This window comes from Myotis daubentonii, chromosome 2 (genome assembly GCF_963259705.1).
Source record: "Myotis daubentonii chromosome 2, mMyoDau2.1, whole genome shotgun sequence".
Taxonomy (NCBI): Eukaryota; Metazoa; Chordata; class Mammalia; order Chiroptera; family Vespertilionidae; genus Myotis; species Myotis daubentonii.
This window is the reverse complement of record NC_081841.1, coordinates 167,917,493-167,939,396: the sequence shown is the minus strand read 5'-3', so window position 1 is coordinate 167,939,396 and position 21,904 is coordinate 167,917,493.

Genomic DNA, 21,904 nt, shown 5'->3' with positions numbered 1-21,904 from the left:
GGGGATGATGGCTGTTTGCAGCTGGTCACACACCCTTCAGGGTGGGGGTCCCCACTGGGGTGCCTGGCCCGCCTGGGTGAGGGGATGATGGCTGTTTGCAGCTGGTCACACACCCTTCAGGGTTGGGGTCCCCACTGGGGTGTCTGGCCAGTCTGGTTGAGGGGCTGAGGGCTGTTTTCAGGCTGGCGGGTGACTGAAGCTCCCAACCGCTCCTTTTTTTCTTTTTTATTCTGGGCCCGCTTTAGCTTTGAGGCTTGGCTCCAGCTCTTAGGCCTCCGCTGCTAAAAGCAGGTTTCTGGCCTTTGTTTACTTTCTGTATTTGAAACAATGTTGCGATCCTGCTGGCTAAAGCCCTGCGGACTAAAGCAGGTTCCTGGGGTTTTGTTTAGCTTCTATTTTTGTAACATAGTTGCTTAGAGTTGCAGCTCAGAGGCCTGCAGCGGCAGGCAGGGAACGTTGGAGTCCTCTATCACTGAAGCAAGCAAGCCTCATGTTAGTTTTAAGCTGCCTGGCTGACGGCCGCCATCTTGGCTGACAGTTAATTTGCATATTTCCCTGATTAGCCAATGGAAAGGGTAGCAGTCGTATGCTAATTACCATGTTTCTCTTTTATTAGATAGAATATGTGTTTTCTGGTCTTAGGCGACCCCTGTGAAAGGGTCATTTGACCCCCAAAGGGGTCATGACCCACAGGTTGAGAACTGCTGCTTTAAAGCAATAGATGACTCTCATTATTTGAGCTTACATCTCATACTTTAAAAATCTGACAAAAAATAGGTTCTTTATTTTTCAAAAGACGAAGCACCATATGTCAGGAAGTAAATGATATTTTGCAAAAGGGTTATCATTCAAGCAATGGAAAAATGCCCGTAGAGCTTTAAAATAGTAACAATGGTAGAAAATTTAGGTGGGAGTAGGCTTTGCATGTTGGTCAAATATTTTTAGTATAATGTAGAGATATCTATCTAATAATGGTCATAAAGAGAAGAGGACATATTTAAGGCATTTGATTATAATATTTAAAAACCAGAATAAACCTAGGAATTATAAAACTATTAAAAAATAATTAGCAACACTTACAATTATTTTTTTAAACCTTGATTTAAAAAAATATAAAGTGATATAGATCATGTATGTGTGTTCCAATAAAACTTTATTTATAAAAGTAGGTGGCAGACTGAATTTGGCTCACAGACTATGGTTTGCCAACTCCTGAGAAAGCACACAAGCAATGATTATTTATTATATCAACAATACTTTTTGGTAAAGTGAAAGCATATATTGGGAATTCTAAGATTATATTCTGGCTGGGAGTAAAATGGGGAAATATTCAATATTTATTATATTTATTACAAAATAATTTACTAATTGTTTGTTCTGTACTAAACAATGTTTTATGTAATTGTGGAGGATAATAATTATCCTTTCCAGTATTGGCAAAAAGGCCAATTATAGCACAATTCACTTAGAAGTCACTTAAAAAATGTTTATTATGTTTTTATTTCAGTTTCAAATTAACCAAATATTTCTTTTAAGAGATGTAATAAACTCAAAGTAAAAATTAGTAATTTTAATTGAATGGTTATGTGCAATAAATACCTAGAAAAAGTATTTAAAGATTATCATATGTGTGTCTCAATAAAATATTATTAAAATGATGAACTCAAAAATTATTTCTTGAATGTAACAATGTCATATTTTGAGTCCCTTGTAGATGCCATTGGCCATTAAATAGGATCTTAAGAAAAGCTAGTTAAGTGGTAGCATATTAATAAATTTAATGTGCGTTCTATATTCATTTTAAGCAGTGACTTTTAGGTACATTTGTCTTTATGGAAACATAAAATGCAAATGGGGCTTAACTAATAATTTGAATACATTTATTTATTTTGAAAATACATGAAGTTGTACCCAAGGACTGCTATTAAACAATTGTTATTTTTGCAGGAAGGCCGGGGAGGTTAGGGGGGCAGAAGGGGGGTGGGGGTAAGAGATCAACTGAAGGACTTATATGCATGCATATAATCATAACCAATGGACATAATACACTGGAGGGTAGGGGAGGCCAGGGGATTGTCAAGGGTGGGGGGAAAAAAGGAGACATATGTAATACCCTTTGTAATACTTTAAGCAATTAAAAAAAAAAGAATTGTTATTTTTTTATCTTCTTACTAATAATTATTAAAGAAGATATTACCTTAATTTGAATTAGATTTTCTCATTAGCTTTACATTGTTAATAGATACATACTGAAAATAAATGTGGATGTTTCTTTAAATCTTTAAATCAATGTTTTCCCATTATTCTGCATTAATGAACAAAATAAAAATAGATCCAGAGACATTAGAGCATGGAAAGACTGACAAATCTCAGAGGGAAAAGAGGAGGGGCAGGAAGAAATTAAGCAGAGAATTTATATACATGTATGCATAATTCATGGACACATACAATAGTGCAATGAAGGCCCGGGGTGGGATGCATGTGTGGGGTGGAGAGGGTCAATGGGGAAAAAAGGGGATATCTGTAATACTTTCAACAATAAAGATTACATTAATGATTATATATGAACCCAGCCATATACTTCCCCCTCCTCCCTGAAAATACTGTGCTAAATATTAAGTCTCATCACCTAAAAAAAAAGAAATGAGAAAGAGAATGCATTAGTCTTTATTGTTCCTCTAACAATTTACTTCAAATTTAGTGGCTTAAACAATGCCAATTTTCATCTTACATTTCTGGTAGTCAGATGGCCTTGCATGCTTCTCACTGACTAAGATCAAGAAGGGATTGTGACGGCTGGGCTCCTTTCTGGAGGCTCAGGAGTAGCTTCTAGAGACCACACACATTCCTTACTCTTGGCCTTCCTCCATTTTCAAAGTCAACAATATTGCTTCTCTGACCCTTCTTCCTTCGTCACATCTCTCTTTGTGACCTCAGTCAGGAAAGTTGCAAGTTTACTGTCTCATTATTTGATTGACTTACTTGGATAAAGAAGAATAATCTCCCTGTTTCAATAGCCTTAATCATATATGCAAGGTACTTTTTACCTTATGTTTGTAAGGTAACAGGCACAGGATTATGGACATTAGAACATGAATATCTTTTGGGTGTGATATTATTGTGCCTAAGGAAAAGAGAGAAGGAAGGAGGGAGGGATGAAGGGAGGAAAGGAGAAAGGGGTGAGAAAGAGAAAAGAAATGGGGCTAGTAGTATTTATTATGGACTGAAAGATAAACATTTTTCAAGAAAAATTCCCACAGCACACACACCCAAAAATTCAATTCATGTGAAACTTCCTTACTAATAAAAATTATTTGTAGTATTAAAAGTTAAAACAGAAGACTTTAAACTAATCTCTTTCTGTTGAGAGAGATATATAATTACTAACCAGTTATAGTGTGTTTATTTATTTATTTTAAATGAATGAGATCATGTGATATTTATCTTTCCCTCACTAGCTTATTTCACTTAGCATAATGCTCTTCAGTTTTGTCCATGCTGTTGTAAATGTTAAGAATTCCTTCTTTTTCACCGCAGCATAGTATTCCATTGTGTAGATGTACCACATTTTTCTTATCCACTCTTCTGTAGATGGGCACTTACACTGTTTCCAAATCTTAGCTATGGTAAATTGTGCTTCTATGAACATAGGGGTGCATATCTCCTTTCTGATAGGTGTTTCTAGTTTCTTGGAATATCTATATACTAGAGGCCCAGTGCATGAAATTTGTGACCCAGGGGAGGGGGTCCTCTCAGCCCAGCCTGCACCCTCTCCAATCCAGGACCGCTTAGGGCATGTTCGGCTGTTTGTTTAGGCCCAAGGATCGGGCCTAAACCAGCAGTCGGACACCCCTCAGTCAGACATCCCTGTCACAATCCTGGACCATTGGCTCTTAATCACTCACCTGCCTGCCTGCCTGGTCACCCCTAACTGCCCCCTCCCTGCCAGCCTGATCTCTCATAACTTCCCCCCACACCATCCTGGTCACCCCTTACTGCCCCCTCTGCCAGCCTGGTCACCCCCTACTGGCCCCCTCTGCCAGCCTAGTCACCCCACACTGCCCCCACTACCAGCCTAATCACACCAAACTGACCCCCTTGCCGGCCTTGTTGCCCCCAACTACACCACCCACTACCAGTCTGATTGCCCCCAACTGTCCCCCCCTGCTAACCTGGTTGCCCCAACTCCCCCCACCGTCAGTTTGATTACCCCTCATGGCACCCCCTCTGGCCTTGTCACCGCACACAGGCTGCTGTTAGTCATTTGGTCACCCCTCACTAATCCCCTACCAGCCTGGTCATCCCATGCAGCATGCTTGATCAGATCAGCCTAGTCGCCCCACACAGCCTGCTTATTCAGCTGTTTGGTCATCGCTCACTAACCCCCCTGCCAGGCTTGTTGCCCCACTCAGCCTGTTTGATTGTCTGTTCGGTTGTTGTCAATTCCATTGTGATGCCCCTTGGATCTATATATATATATATATATATATATATATATATATATATATATATATATATATATATATATATATATATATACTAGAGGTAGAGGCCAGGTGCACAAAAATTTGTGCACTCAGGGGGGAGGGGGGTCCCTCAGCCCGGCCTGTGCCCTCTCGCAGTCTGGGACCCCTCAGGAGATAACGACCTGCTGGCTTAGGCCCGCTCCCGGGGTGGCAGAGGGAAGGCCCAATCCCTAGGTACAGCCCCTGGTCGGGCTCAGAGCAGGGCAGATTGGGAGGTTGTGATGCCACCCTCAGTCACGCTCAGGGTAGGGCCGATTGGGGGGTTGGGGCACCGCCCCCTGTCACACTCAAGGCAGGGTCAATGGGGAGGTTGCAGCGCCACCCCCTGTCATGCACAAAGCAGGGCCCATCAGGGGGGTTGGGGCTCCGTACCCTGTCATGCATAGAGCAGGGTCAATCAGGGGGTTGGGGAGCTCCCCCTGTCACTCACAGAGTAGGGCCGATAGGGGAGTTGGGGCACCACCCCCTGTCACACACAGAGCAGGGCCAATCAGGGGATTGGGGTGCCGCATGCTGTCACACACAGAGCTGCAAGGCGATCAGGGGGTTGGGGAGCTCCCCTCTATCAGGCACAGAGAAGGGCTGATCAGGGGGTTGGGGCGCTTCCCCTGTCACGAACAGAGCAGGGCGGATAGGGAGGTTGTGGCCCTGCCCCCTGTAACACACAGAGCCGCAGGGCAATCAGGGGGTTGGAGAGCTCCCCACTATCAGGCATAGAGCAGGGCCGATCAGGGGGCTGGGGCGCTGCCCACTGTCACACACAGAGCAGGGCCTGTCGGGGGGGGGGGGAGTGTTGGGGCACCGCACCCTGTCACACACAGAGCCGCAGGGCAATCAGGGAGTTGGGGAGCTCCCCCCTATCAGGCACAGAGCAGGGCTGATCAGGGGATGGTGCACCTTCCCCTGTCATGAATAGAGCAGGGCGGATAGGGAGGTTGTGGCCACATCCCCTGTCACACACAGAGCCGCAGGGCGATTAGGGTTTTGGGCGCTGCCCCCTGTCATGCTGATCCCTGTGCAAGGAGGCCTCGTGGCTCCGCTGATCCTGGTGCTGGGAGGCATATTACCCTTTTACTATATAGGATAGAGGCCTGGTGCACAGGTGGGTGCCGGCTGGTTTGCCCTGAAAGGTGTCCTGGATCAGGGTGGGGGTCCCCACTGGGGTGCCTGGACAGTCTGGGTGAGGGGCTGAGGGCTGTTTTCAGGCTGGTGGGTGACTGAAGCTCCCAATTGCTCCTTTTTTCCTTCTTTTTTTATTCTGGGCCAGCTTTAGCTCTGACTCCAGTTCTGAGGCCTCTGCTGCTGAAAGGAGGTATCTGGTTTGTTTGTGTTCTATAATCGAAACACTGTATCAACTCCAGCTCTGAGATCCTGGCTTGCTGAAAGCAAGTTTCTGGGGTTTTGTTTAGCTTCTATATTTGTAACTATGTTTCAAACTGCAAGCTCAGAGGCCAGCAAGGCAGGCGAGGAACGTTGGTTTCCTCTGTCACTGAAGCAAGCAAGCCTCATGTTAGTTTCAAGCTGCCTGGCTGCCGGCCGCCATCTTGGCTGTCAGTTAATTTGCATATCTCGCTGATTAGCCAATGGAAAGGGTAGTGGATGTATGCTAATTACCATGTTTCTCTTTTATTAGATAGGATATATATATATATATATATATATATAGAGAGAGAGAGAGAGAGAGAGAGAGAGAGAGAGAGAGAGAGAGAGAAGAGAGAGAGATAATAAAGAGGTAATATGCAAATTGACCTTCACGCATTCACAAGATGGCTGCCTATGACCAGGTTGGCAGGGGGGATAGTGAGGGATGACCAAAAGACTGAACACGTGACTGTGTGGGGGCGATCAGCAGGCAGGGTGGCAGTGAAGGTCGACCAAGTCTGCAGGGGGTGCAGTTGGTGGCAACCAGGCCAGCAAGGAGGGCAGTGAGGGGCAACCAGGCCCCCAGGGGGGAGCATTTAGGGGCAACCAGGCCAGTAGTGGGGGCAATTGGGGGAGACCAAGTCGGCAGGGGATACAATTAAGGGCAACCAGGCTGGCATAGGGGGTTAGTGAGGGACAACCAACCAACTGAGCAGCAGGCTGTGTGGGGCAACCATGCCAGCAGGGGGGACAGCGAGGGACGACCAAACGACTGAGCAACAGGCTGCATGGGGTAAACAGGCCAGCAGGGGGTTAGTGAGGGATGACCAAACAACTGAGCAGGAGTCTGCATGGGGCAACCAGGCTGGCGGGGGGGGGGGTGGTGGGAGGCAGTTGGGGGCAACTAGGCCAGCAGGGGGAGCAGTTGGGGGCAACCAAGCCAGCAGAGGGGAGCAGAAGGGCAACCAGGCTGGCAGAGGGGTGCAATGAGAGGTGACCAGTTCGGTGGGGGGGGGGGGGGGCAGTTGGAGTCGACCAGGTCAGCAGGGGGCGTGTAATTAAGGCCAACCAGGCCGGCAGAGGGGGTGCAGTGAGGAGCGAACAAACAACTGAACAGCAGGCTGTGTGGGGCAACCAAGCCAGCAGGGGGTTTAGTGAGGGACGACCAGATGACTGAACAGCAGGCTGTGTAGGGCATCCAGACCAGCATGGGGTGCAGCAAGGGGCAACCAGGCCAGCAAGGGATGCAGGTGGGGCAACCAGGCCAGTGGGTAGGGGGCAGTTGGAGGTGACCAGGTCGGCAGGGGGATGCAGTTAAGGGCGATCAGGCTGGCAGAGGGGGGAAGTAAGGGGCAACCAGATTTTCAGGGGGGCAGTTGGGGGTGATCAGGCCTAGAGGGGGGCAATAAAGAGAGACCATGCTGGCAGGGGGGAAGTTAGGTGCTACTAGGCCGTCAGAGGGGGGCTGTTGGGGGCGACCAGGCTGGCAGGGGACACAGTAAGTGGCAACCATGCTGGCTACAGGGAAAGTTAGGCCAACCAGGCAGGCAGGGGGTGCAGTTGAGGGTGACCAGGTTGGCAGAGGGGGGACAGTTGGGGGAGACCAGGCCACCAGGCAGAGGCAGTTAGGGGTGATCAGGTTGGCAGGCAGGTGAGCAGTTAGGAGCCAGCAGTCCCAGATTGTGAGAGGGATGTCCAACTGCCGGTTTAGGCCTGATTCTCAGGACATCCCCCGAGGGGTCCCAGATTGGAGAGGGTACAGGCTGGGCTGAGGGGACCCCCTGCCGTGCATGAATTTTGTGCACTGGGCCTCTAGTATACGATATAAAAAGTCAGTGACCAGAATGACCAGTCGCTATGATGCCCACTGAGGCCAGCGAACCAGCCAGATCAGGGGTGGGGCCGGCTGGCCAACCTCCTATGGCCCCTCCCCCCTGTCGGCCCCAACCCTGATGGGCCCCCACCACCCTAATCAGCCTGCAGCCCTATCCCCCAGCGAGCCCCACCCCTGTTCGCCCCCTTTACAACAATTGGGGGTGGGACCGGCCTGCCAGCACCTCCCCCGTCCCCCCCACAGCCTGTCCCGCCCCCAATTGGCCCAACCACTCCAACTGGGGGCAGAGCCCTCTGGCCAACCTCCTGCAGCTCCTCCCCGCCAGCTGGCCCAGCCCTGATTGGGCCCTGATCGGGGTTGGGCTGGCTGGACCCCACCCATGCACAAATTTGTGCACTGGGCCTCTAGTATTCCTAGAAGTTGGATCATGGGATCAAATGGGAGTTCCATTTTTAACTTTTTGAGGAAACTCCATACTGTTTCCACAGTGGCTGCACCAGTCTGCATTCCCACCGGCAGTGCACGAGGGTCCCTTTTTCTTTGCATCCTCGCCAGTACTTGTCATTTGTTGATTTGTTGATGATAGCCATTCTGACAGATGTGAGATGGTACCACATTGACATTTTGATTTGCATCTCTCAGATGATTAGTGACTTTGAGCATGTTTTCATATGTCTCTTGGCCTTCCTTATGTCCTCTTTTGAAAAGTATCTATTTAGGTCTGTTGTCCTTTTTTTTTATATATATATTTTATTGATTTTTTACAGAGAGGAAGGGAGAGAGATAGTCAGAAACATCGATGAGAGAGAAACATGGATCAGCTGCCTCCTGCACATCTCCTACTGGGGATGTGCCCACAACCATGGTACATGCCCTTGACTGGAATTGAACCCGGGACCTTTCAGTCCGCAGGCCGACGCTCTATCCACTGAGCCAAACTGGTTTCGGCAGTTGCCCATTTTTTGATTGGGTTGTTTATCTTCCTTTTTTTAACTTGTATGAGTTCCCTGTAAATGTTGGAGCTTAAACCCTTATTGGTGATAACATTGGTAAATATGTTCTCCCATGCAGTGGGCTTTCTTGTTGTTTTGTTGATGGTTTCTTTTGCTGTACAGAGCTTTTTATTTTATTCTAGCCTTTTAATTGCCCACAACTCACTAAATTATATCACTTTATCTCTTGCCTTTGTTCCACCCATTGTTTTTTGTTTGTTTGTTTTTTTCTGTGTAATGTTCTATTTACCACAGGAAGGCAAGATATATCAGAAGAGAAATTGTATTTAATTCAAAAAACTCTGCTGAGGTGTGATTTTAACTTGGGAATTTTTTGTGGAAACAAAGGTTCCACAAAAACTTTTTTATTTAAAACTTGTTTAAGTTTTTTATTTAAAACTTGTTTAATTTTTATTCAAATCCATGGCAATAGTCAAATTAAGCATAGCCATCTCCTTGTTTTCTGTACCTACTATGGGTCTTTATTCTGACACCAAGACTGTTGCCTTTCAGGGGCCTAAAAGTGAATTGTTACTGCTGATCTTCAACTCTGCTACAGACAATCTGATTCATATATCAAGTGATAAACATGCTTACAACCAACAGACATGGTTTTCTGATAAAGTTATTCACTCAAATCTGACAGAGATGAGAAATGTTTTCCATCAGAACAAAACAAAGATGTAGTACTATTCCCTTTGTGAAGACTACCTGTAGCTTATGGAGTTTTGACATTTATGAAAATAAAACTAGGAACTTTTGAAGGTTTTTAAATAACTCCTACAAGGTTGCTTGCTGTTTCCAAACCCTTCAGAATTCAAAATGATCAGATCATGCAGGGACTTGATGCTGTAGATCGATGAAAGAAAACAGAAGTTAAAAACCGAGAAGACACGAAATACTTCTTCCTAATACTGCCTCCACAATCCTTCATTTCCAAACGAGTTCATTACACTATATTATATTGTTAGGAATACTGTGGCATGGTCTAATAAAACTGGTAAATTTATCTATAGGAACACACAAGATTGGGGAAAAGTAAAATATTCCAAGTGTTCATTCAACATATCATCTCTGCCTGTAATATTCCTTATCTTCATTAATCCATTTTTATATCAAGCTTCCTTTGTATGTACTTATAGCCTTGTATTATAGATGTAGCAAGAGAAGCCTGTACAAATATTCTCTCTCAGAAACTTCAATAGAAGGTATAAAAGACCTAAGTATAATATTTTCTCCCTATTATTATTAAACTATGCTGTAATAAATAAATTTAAATATGTCACTATTAAATAAATTTTAAAAGCATGTGGGAAAAAAAGGAATCCTTAGTTTATATCAGATTACTAATGCAGATTTAAATAAAAAATCCATGGTTTTGCCTCAATATATATAATTTTCCTTTCTTCCCAAAGTTAGTGCCAGTGCCAGATAATACTTGATACTTATGGCACCAATTCTACCTTTAAGCCATTAATAATAATTCATCTTTTAATATTTTCTGATATCAAATAATATGGCAATATGTCTACATGTATTTAGAGTATAATTGTAAAATTTCAGTTTACGAATAATAGATAGCCAAAATATGCAGAGTATAAAGTTATGCAAAAGAGTTGAATAAATGTTATCAGAATGTATTAACATTTTATATCATGTGTGATATTTAACAGTTTAGAAAATTCCTGTAAATATTCTCTCTCTCCTCTGCTTCAAATAGATGGTTTATTATTCCACCTACCTTCAACTTTCCTATAAATCTATGCCAATATCATTAAATCCCTCAACCTGACTGTGATTGAGCTATTTGCAATATAACAAGTAATATATAGCATATATAGTAAACTTTTTTAGTGTTGATTTTTTCCATTGATTTTTGGAAAGAATGACAAGGAATGGGAGAGACAGAGAGGGAGAAGCATCCATGTGAGAGAGGCACTTCAACTGGTTGCCTCCAGCACTTGCCCCAACCAGGGCCAGGGATTGAGCCTGTTACTGAGGTGCGTGCCCTTCCTTGACCAGAATTGAAACTGTGACCTTTCAGTCTGAGAGCTGACATTCTAACCATTAAGCAATACTGGCTAGGCCTATAGTAAACTTTTTAACCTAACAAATTTGGTGGTGCAGGAAAGGAGTCTCTAGTAAATATCTAGTAAGTACATTAATATAGTGTACAAGTCAACAAAACATCACCTGCACACTGAAGAATGTGTCCATTGCCCCAATCAAAGTTTCTATCCACCCCCCTATCCACCTAGCCCTGAATCCCCTTCTCTCCGGCTATCACCATACTGTTGTCTATGTCTATGTGTTACGTATATCTGGTGGGGTTTTTTGCTAATCTCTTCACTTTATTAAATCCAGTCTCATAGCTTCTCGGCCTTTTGGCTAAGATCAAGTGTAGTAATCCAGTCTCCCCTCTTACCTCCTCTCTGACAGCTGTCAGTCCATTCCATGTACCCATGCCCCTGTTTCTATTTTATTTTTCCTTTTATTTTGTTCAGTATATTCCACACATAAGTGAGATGATATAATGTTTGTCTTTCTCTGACTGCATTATTTTGCTTAGCATAATATTCTCCAGGTCTTTCCATGCTGTCACAAAGGGCAAGGGTTCCTTCTTTTTCAGAGCCATGTAGTATTCCAATGTTCAAATGGCCCTTGGGCTGTTTCTAGATCGTGGCTATTGTAAATAATGCTGCAATGAACATAAGGGTGCATATATTCTTTCTGACTGGTGTTTTGGGATTCCTAGAATAGCTTTCTAGTGGGATAGCTCAGTGAAAAGGCAGTTTCATATTTAATTTTGTAAGGAAACTCTATATTGTTTTCCACAGTGACTGCACCAGTCTGCATTCTGGACAGTGCACAAGGGTTCCCTCTTCCCTCAGCAGCACTTGTTTGTTGATTTATTAATGATAGCCATTCTGGCAGGTGTGAAGTGATATTTCAATGAAGATTAGAAGAACTCTAAAACTCTAAGCCAAATGTATTTTCAAAGATGGTCTCAAGAATGAAGGGATGTATTTTAGGGGTGAAAGCACAAATTATTATGTCTGTTTAAATGAGCCAGTTGTTAACCTGCAAATGCCCCAATTATTTATATATATTTTTTAAAAAAATTATTTAAAAATGTTATCTGAAATACTGAAAGGTAAATGTGAGGAAACTGTCCATCCATGGAATTTCTTTGCATTCATAGGCTGTTTTCATATTTTTGCTGTTTTGAATAATGCTGCGATAAACATATAAGTACATATATCTATTTAATACCCTAATTTCAATTAATTTGGAAACATACTTAGAAATGGAATTTCTGTGTATTATATGATAATTGTATTTTTAATATTTTTAGGAACTTCCATATAGTTTTCCATAGAGGCTGCAACATTTTACATTCTCAGCAATTTTGTACAAGAATTCTCATTTTCCACATTCTCACTAACATTTATATTTTGCTTTCTGATAATAGCATTCCTAACAGATGTGAGGTGATATATCATTGTGGTTTTGATTTGTATCTTCCTGATGATCATAATATTTACTATTTTTTCATATACCTGTTGTCCATTTGTATGTCTTCTTTGGAGAAACATTTATTTAAGTCCTTTATCTATATTTCCATTGGGTTGTTTTATTTTATTTTTTGCTATTGAGTTATAGGAATTCTATTAATCTCTTATTGGACATATGGCTTGCACATAGTTTCTTCCATTCTGTCTGTTGTTTCCTTTATTACACAGATTTTTTTTTAGTTTGATATAGTCCCTCTTGTCTAATTTTTGTTGTTCTTGCTACCTTTGCTTTTGGATTCATATCCAAGAAACCATTGCCACAGCCAATGTCATGAAATTTCCCCCTATTTTTTCGTGTGGTTTTACAGTTTCAGGTCCTGTAATTAAATCTTTAATATATTTGGAATTGACTTTTTTGTATGCTGTAATATCAGAATTCAATTTTGTTCTTTTCCATGTGGATATCGAGTTTTCTTAACATTTGTTAAAGAGGTTGTCTTTTTTTTCCATTGTGTGTTCTTGGAACACTTGTTGAAAATCAGCTGATCATCTATGCATGGAATTATATCTTGTCTCTATATTCTGTTACATTCATGTCTGTCTTTATGCCAGTATCATACTATTTTAATGATCATACCTTTGAAATCAAGAAATGTGATGCCTTCCAGCTGTGTTTGACTTTCTTCTCTGGATTACTTTGGCTAATAGAGGTTTATTGTGATTCCATCTGAATTTTAAAATGTTTTGGTTTTTTTATTTCTGTAAAAAATGCTATTGGAATTTTAATAATTATTTCATTGAATCTATAAATTACTTTAGTTAGTATGGGCACTTTAACAATATTAAATCTTACAATCCATGAACATCAGGTATTTCACCATTTATTTTTTCTCCTTTAATTTCTTTTATCTATGATTTATAGTTTTCAGTGTTTAAGTTTTTCACCTCGGTGATTAATTTTCTTCCTATGTATTCTATTATTTTTTATGCTATTATAAACAGGATTGTTTTCTCAATTCCTTTTTGGATAGTTTGCTGTTAATGTATAAAAATGCAACTGATTTTTGCATGATGCTTTTGAATCCTACAACTTTATTAAATTTATTTATTTTAATAGTGTTTTTGTATAATATTTAGTATTTTCTACAATTACGAGTATTTGAATGCCTCAAAGACATGTAACTTGATATCAGACAATCATTTGAAATAGAATACCTAAACATTATTATTTTTTTTCTTCATGAATTATTCAACCACAGTCATTTGTACATTTTGAAGTATATTTTTATTGCAGTGTGTGACTTAGTGTACGTATTGTGTTGTTGTTTTTTTCTATCTTACACTAGGAAAAAAACCTTTTCCTAATTTTTATCTGCTGTCAGCAGCTAATTCCAGCATGTCATAAATGCAAAAAGTTTCATCAAAAGGTTGATGGAACCTTGAGGATTGCCTGCTAGAAATGGCTAAGGGCATTTCCCCACACCTAAAGATTTGCATAAAGGTTTGCTTGCTGCCAGACAGCTGAGGGCATTTTAATTTTCATGTTATTGCCTCCTACTGCCCAAGCACCTGAACAGCCACAGGAAGTTCCCCCAATCTGACAATGGATTCTGTATACCAAACCTTGCGTTTGATATATATCTACTTTGCCTTAGGACAATTTGTGTTAATAAAAAGCAAGAGGTCCAGAGAGACAGGAGGACTTGGTTTCTTTAGCTAAGTCTTCTCTGGCCCCCCAAAATGCCTTCCAAAATTATGTTTTGTCTCTAGACTCTAATAATTTACCACAGCCCTTCTCCAGATTTCTGAAACCCTTTCTAGATGCTGGATTAAGACCCCTGGCAATCTGCTTCATAATTTGTTATATTATGGTACTACTAAAATATATATCATTAAAATGGTAGTCTTCTTAAATCTCTCTCTCTATTTTATTATGGTTTCATATTTTAGAACATTCATACAAAATTATTTCAATTCCCAGATAATAGTCTCCAAATAAAGAGACTCATATGCATGCCAAAGTCATATCAAGAGGTAGTCTAGTTCTCCCCCTCTTAACCCTTGCTTGGCCTTGTGCTTACCTTGACCAATGGAGTGCAGAAGAAGTGATCATATGTATCACTCAAGCCCAGAACCATTAGTTCTGTGCCTTTCTTGAAGGCCAGAACTACAACCGAAGACTGTAAGTTAAAATTAAAAGAGCAGAGAGGAAATTGTTTTTGAAGCTGGAGAAAGGGAAAACTCTTTTAGGTACTAGTGAAACAGTTAGTGAAACTATGATAAAGACAGGGGATATAGAATGTACCTGACATCTTATGGATTTGGGAACGATGACTTCTGGTCGGTAATTATGAAGTGCTAACTAGATTTTTATACCTACCAATAATAAGGTATCACAAAATATAATTAAATTGAAGAAGAAAATGCTAATTTCCAAACAAAATGTAGTGAAAATATTTTCATTTTAGGACTTGTTTGGTTAGGAAATAACATTCTTATCTCATGTGTTATCTTCCAGCAAATGTTCCTTAAAATAATAATGACCTTAGGGCAAAGATTAAATTCAGTGCTGCTAGCAGAACATAGCCTTAGGATGAGAATCAAATCCAGTATGTTGTTCTAAGATCTTCTGATTATTTCTCTATAAAATTGAATATAGTACCTTTCAGACCCTAATAATTACATTAAATAAATTATAAAACTTTTATGATTTTGTTGGTTAGCTCTCTGGTTTACAGTTAAAATATAATGGGATTTTTTTTCACAATGGTGTTTGAGTAACATATTACTATTATAAAAGAGCGTTTTATAACTTGATAAGTAAAAGTGGAGTTTTATAATTTGGTAAATAGAACATTGTTTTATGAGCTATGTCTGCTTGGACTGAAAAGGGCAGATGTAATCCAAGATAAGAGGATGTTAATTTTAGTAAATGGCTTAACTTTGGAAGCAGATGATTTCTGGTTCAGTTTCAGGGTCTGATTTTCCCTTGATTTTGCACTGGTCTTTTGTCTTACCTTGATTGATAGATTGTGGCAATAGTGATATTCAACATTCTGCCACTTTCAGTTTCACATCTTCAGAGTATTAGCAGCTTCCACTTTGTTTCTGAGTGATTGGAGGACCTTAATGAAGAATCTGAAGGATCAGCAGCAATACTGGATTTCTCAGTGCCAGTTGAGCTCCCAACTGAGACAAGCACATGAGTAACCTCAGCTAAATCAGTTGTGACCAGTCAACTCACAGCATTGTGGGAAATTATGAAAGGACAGTGCAGGACGAATGGCTGTGTCCTTAACCCCTCTTTCAAGAAAGAGCCGCAGGGTGTATCAGTTACTCAGCCTGCCCTTATCTCGGCCAATGGAAAAGTGGGGGAAACTAGCCCAAGGCCAAAAGTATGCTGGCCACCCCCCTGTCTTTGTGTAACCAGATCCTAGCTGCACCCTGCCCCAACCCCCGACCCCGAGCCCTATAAATTCTTTGTTCTCTTGGGATTCGGGGCTCTCTCTTGCACCCAGTAATGGAGACAAGGGGGGGACCAAGCGAGCTTGTATAGGAGACCCTCTGCTTTTGCATCGGACTGGCTGGTTCCCTGGTGTGGTTTCCTTGGGGATCTTGAAATCTGGGCATAACAAATTACATCATTGTTCTTTAAGCCCATATGTCTGTGGGTGCTTTATTATACAGAGATTGATAAGTAAAACAAACTAGAACAAATATGAAATGTTTCTTTTTTGTGAAGTATTATGAGTTTTCTTTTACTTCATTTTTTCCTTGCAATGTTTCCCCTCCTCATAATTTTCTTCTATCTCCCACCATTATTCTTTTCCCATTCTTTGTGTCTTTCCTTCCTCTCTTCTCCCCTCTCTCCCTTCCTCTTTCCCTTCCTTTATTTCCCTTCCTTTCTTCATTCATTTTTCCTCTTTTTTCCATTTTACTCTATAGTATTTTTTGAACCTTCAATGCTATAAGTCTCGACGGATATTGTCATTACAGGAGGATTTTAAAACCCACAAACACACACATATACATACATATATTGAAAGACAAGGACTCTTTCCTTGGTTAAATTTTAGTCAAGAACCCTCTTCTTGACTGGGCCTCAGTCTTGGCTTACTCTTTGCCTGCAGAGCCCAATTTTAGCAAAGAATCTGGCTAAGCCATTTTACTGAGAATTCCCTCTACCTTTAATATCAATCAAGTTCCTTGTCCTTTACTTTTGGTAGCTAAACACTGATCCTACATTTATTAATAATTCTGTTAAGCTTATTTAGAAAGAGTCTCCCTACTACTCAATATATAATCATTTCCTTTAGCAATTTTCTATTAATTGACCACTTCATATTGCTCTTTGGCCATAGATCCCAACTGCCTTTAATATATTCAGCATTGAGTTCCATCTCTTGTTCCTACTGCAGTAGTCTTCCTTGACATTTGTAACAATAATTTGATGCAATTATATATTTTATTAAAGGCCTGGTGCATGAAAATTCATGCCCTTGGGGGAAAAGTCCCTCAGGCCGGCCTGCACCCTTTCACAGTCCGGAAGCCCTCAGGCAGTGGTTCTCAACCTTCTGGCCCTTTAAATACAGTTCCTCATGTTGTGACCCAACCATAAAATTATTTTTGTTGCTACTTCATAACTGTAATGTTGCTACTGTTATGAATCATAATGTAAATAACTGATATGCAGGATGGTCTTAGGTGACCCCTGTGAAAGGGTAGTTCGACGGCCAAAGGGGTCGTGACCCACAGGTTGAGAACCGCTGCCTCAGAGGATGTTCTACTGATGGCTTAGGCCCACTCCCCATGGGCCTAAGCTGCAGTCTGGCCTCCCTCTGCGGGAGACAACCTGCGATCAGGGGAAGGTGCCTCCCCCATCAGCCCACTGCTGCTGTTGCCTCTGCAGGAGGCGACCAGGCAGATCAGGGGAAGGCACCACAGAGCCCAATTTTAGCAAAGAATCTTCCTGTGGTCTAGATGTACCAATTATGCCCCAATTAATTAATTATCTGCCTAGATTTAGTGGGACATATGCAGGTAACCAGGGGTCAGCAATAATGGCCTATGCCCTGGTATTTCAATGTCTAGACAGCTGAGTCAAACCGGAACACATGAATACACAAGAAAGAATTAATATGCAATCACACAAGGTTTATTTACCTATTCCTAGTGGGTCCTAGGCTCCAGCCAAGGCCACCCGGCGATGCACATCCAAAGACCGACGACGAAGACAGACAGGTGGCCACAGTTGGTTCAGGCTCACACTGCAGAGCAGTCAATCAGGGGCTTGTCTCACGGAGTGACGTGGAGTCCTCCTCCCATCAGGCAGGAGACACTCACAGAAGAAAAATCTGATGCTTATATAGCCCATGTTTAAACAACTTGTGTCTTATCAGTGTGGGCAGATGGAGTGTCTTGTGCTAGGAGCAGGGTGTTTATGCTTTAAGGGCTTAGGACGTTTATATCAAGATAGTGGGGCGGGCGTTCACCACATTTTGGAAGTTACAGAGTGTCGGGTTCTTCATACAGCAAACATTTCACACAATAATTATTTCCACACATCAGAGGGGTTTCCTTGTGACCATGACATTATTAGAACACTGGATGTCCCAGCCTGGCCTTCCCTCAACAGCAGGTGCCAGAGCCATCTTCTTCCCTTAGCCATCTTTGCTTTCAACATCTTGTTTGTGTGTGAATGTGTATGTGTGTCTGTATTCTAACACATAGATTATTTATTTAGAAAATTTTTAAAAATTCTGATTTTTAAGATTTCTATTTGTAATATTTAAAGTCAACAATTTGCTTCATTTAATTCTATTGATCTCATTTTTCTTAATGCTTTGTGTTTTATATATTTAGAAATTTCTGTATATTTGTTTCTTTTTAAATTCTATGTATTAACTTTCTGAAAGGTAATAAATTATAAATTAGTTCTTTGAATCAACATTGCAGTCCCCTATCTCTTTCTCTTTCTACACATACAGTGAGTATTTATTTTTAATTAATAAATAACATCATTTTAATTTTATATTTAAATATTATTCTTAGAATTATTTATGGTCCAGATGTCTCCTGTAGTGTTAAACCAGGCTTGCATAATTTTTTGTTACATTCTTGATATAACTTGAAGGTAGATTATTCATATTTACATATGCTAATTAAAATGAAAAACACAACTTTCTGCAACATTTTATAAAATATGGCAATGCTGGCATATTTTCTACATAATGCCTGAAAGTTTTCACTAAGGAAAACTTTGTGATATATTTGAATTTTCTCTTCTGGGTAACAGTCACCCCGCTGCTGCTGCTGCCTCTGGCCTCCCACTGCAGGAGGCGACCAGGCCAATCAGGAGAAGATGCCGCCCCCATCACCCCGCTGCTGCTGTCACTGCTGGCCACAGTGTAAGTGTATTTTATACAGTGTGAATTTTAAACCAAAATTGGTGTACTCATGGTTCATAATTTATATTTTCCTTTTTAGTTACTTAGAGTCAAAGAGAATGTTTTCTTGTATTGAAAGAGGATAACTATTTATGATAACTTGTATTTACTATAATAGATAGAGAATTTTAAATTATGCTATATTGAACAATGCTATTGTATTATAATATACATTTACTATAGTATTCAGGGGAATATTAATGACACAAGCATTATGGATAATTTTCTAAAACTGACTTAAGGTCTTTATTGTTTATTATATGAGGAAAATTTACATTGTCACTCTTTCTTTAATTACATTAGCTCTTTTATAAAAATATGCAACAAGTTCATCCCAAAAACACTGGATGAGAGATACTTTGGCTTTCTAAAAATACTGAGAAGAAGAGTAAATTAGAAAAAAAAAAAGTATCAAAATCTAAAATATTCTCAAGGATCTGAGCTAAATCCAGAAATGGCACACATGTTATGTAGCTATGGTTTTATTTCTGTCTATATGCTGAGCTGAAAACGAAAATGTATTCCAATAAACTACTGAATAGAACACACACTAAATTCCTTTAGGCTGCTGTTATACTATAATCAATGCCCACAACTCAAAATACATTATAATATGCTTGGAAAATTATTCCTATCAAAGACTATGTTTTAGAGTGATACATTTTTTTTGTAATTTTTAAAAATTCCTATGCCTCATATTTGGATATAGCAAAAACAATGACAAAATTAGTTTTAGGACTTAAATATATAAAAAGCAAAATGAACAGAAGGTACATGTTATTTTTCTTTCAAAAGGTAAATTTTTGTAAGAGGACATGAATACATCTGGAGGTAACCTACTATGCATTTTATTTTTCACATAATTCCCAATAAATTAAATTATACCACTCTCCTCTGCTATGTCACTAAGTTCTTAATGCAATAAAGCACATTTTCCTGTGCAAACCTATAGGACAAATATCTGATACTTTAGGCATTAAATTTATAATTTTATTAACTAATTAAAATGAATGATTATGATAGTAAATGGTGACTTTTATTTATTTACAAATTTTATGTTATTTAGTAAACTTGACATTTGTCAGCTGTTATCACATGAGTGTAGGAAAAAAAAAATCCATGTACAAAATTCATTCATAAAGGTCTTCTAAAATTGTACATTTTAAAAATGGACATATATGTTTCTTCTCAATGAAGATATCAGACAATGTGTAGACTTCCTGAATTTAGAAGGCCATTTGTTACATGACAAATACAATATGTTGAAAATCTAATTTTCAAAGGCATTAACTTACAATTTTTTTTTCTTTATTTGGTTTTATTTTAACTGACCATTATATGTCTTTATACCATTTTATTGTTATGATTAAATCCTGAATCAACATTTTCTGTATAGTCTTTGATAAATATTCTTTAATTTTTGTTTTTTGGAAGATGGGAAAATATATTCAGCTATAACTTGCATCTATGAATATTTTTATATAATTAAGCATTAAGTAATTACAATAAAATATCTACACCAATAAAAGAGAAAAATGGTAATTGGCGTACGACGATACCCTTTTCATAGGCTAATCAGGGCTATATGCAAATTAACTGCCAACTATGATTGGCAGTTAACTGCCAACTAAGATTGGCAGTTAACTGCCAACAAGATGGCGGTTAATTTGCATATGTAGGCACAATGCAGGGAGGCGAAAGGGAAAGCAGGAAGAAGCCCCCTGCCACTGACAGTGATTGGAAACCCAGGGGGGAGCTAAGAGCTGGGGGGCAGGGCAAAGGCGGCCCTGGGGCCGCCTTTGCCCTGCCCCCCAGCCATGATGGGAGAATCAGGCGCCTTTGCCGCCCTGGCCAGTGATAGCAGGAAGTAGGGATGGAGCCAGCGATGGGAGCTGGGCACGGTCGAAGCTGGCAGTCCCAGGAGCTAGGGGTCCCTTGCCTGGGCCTAAAGCGGAGCCCACGATCGCGGGGCCGCTGCAGCTGCGGGTCCCTGCTGCCTGAGCCGGACGCCTCAGCCAGAGGCGTTAGGCCTGGGCAGGGGCGGAGCCTGCAACTGCGGGGAGCTGGGGGTCCCCTGCCCAGGCCTGACACCTCTGCCGGAGGCCTCAGGCCTGGTCAAGGGGCCGATCCGGTGATTGGTGATCGGAGGGTGATGAGGGTCAACTCCTCTGGCCGAGGCATCAGGCCTGGGCGGGAGGCTGAGCCGGGGATTGGGGGGATATGATGGTCCCCTTGCCCAGGCCTGAAGCCTGGGTCAGAGGGGTCAGGCTTGGGTGGGGGGTGGAGCAAGCGATCAGAGGGAGATGGGGGCCCCCTGCCCAGGCATGATTCCTGGGCCAGAGGCCTCAGGCCTGGGCGGGGGCCAGAGCCAGTGATCAGGGGGAGATTGGGGTCCCCTGTCCAAGCCTGACACCTCTGGCGGAGGCGTCAGGCCTGGGCAAGGGGCCGATCAGGTGATCAGAGGGTGATGGGGGTCTATGCCTCTGGCTGAGGCATCAGCCTGGGCAAGGGGCAGAGCCAGCAATCAGAGGGGGCTGGGGGCAGAGCCAGTGATGGGGGGAAATGAGGGTCTCCTGCCCAGGCCTGACGCCTCTGTCAGAGGCGTCAGGCCTGGGCAAGGGGCTGATCCTGCGATTGCAGGGTGATGGGGGTCAACGCCTGAGGGCTCCCAGTATGTGAGAGGGGGCAGGCTGGACTGAGGGACACTCCCCGCCCCCCCCACCCAGTGCACGAATTTCGTGCACCGGGCCCCTAGTTAATTAAATAAAACACATGTGCTTTGGGAAAATAATTTTCTATACCAATCTTGAAAAGTGAATCTGAGGGACAATTTCTCTTATCTTGTAACAGCAAAATAAATACAATTATGTACAGTAATTCTAAAATATAGTAGGCAATTTGTGTGTGGATGTGACTGAATTCTATTTTTACATTAAAAATTTTTGAAACAATATCAAAGTTAACATATGTGACAACTGCATTGCAAATAACCTTTTTATATCTGAATCACCTTTAAATAAGTTGCTGACATGATGCCAAATCATTCACAAAAACATTTTTGTGTATATTTCTTATTAACAATCTTACCACAATTTAAACATGAAGACAAAGAATTAATGTGGATATATCTCTACCTTTTAATCTTGAATCCATTCAAATTTCTTCAATTATTCTAGTAATATCCATGAAAAGAAAAATACAATTCTGAATTACACACAAGTATCTATGT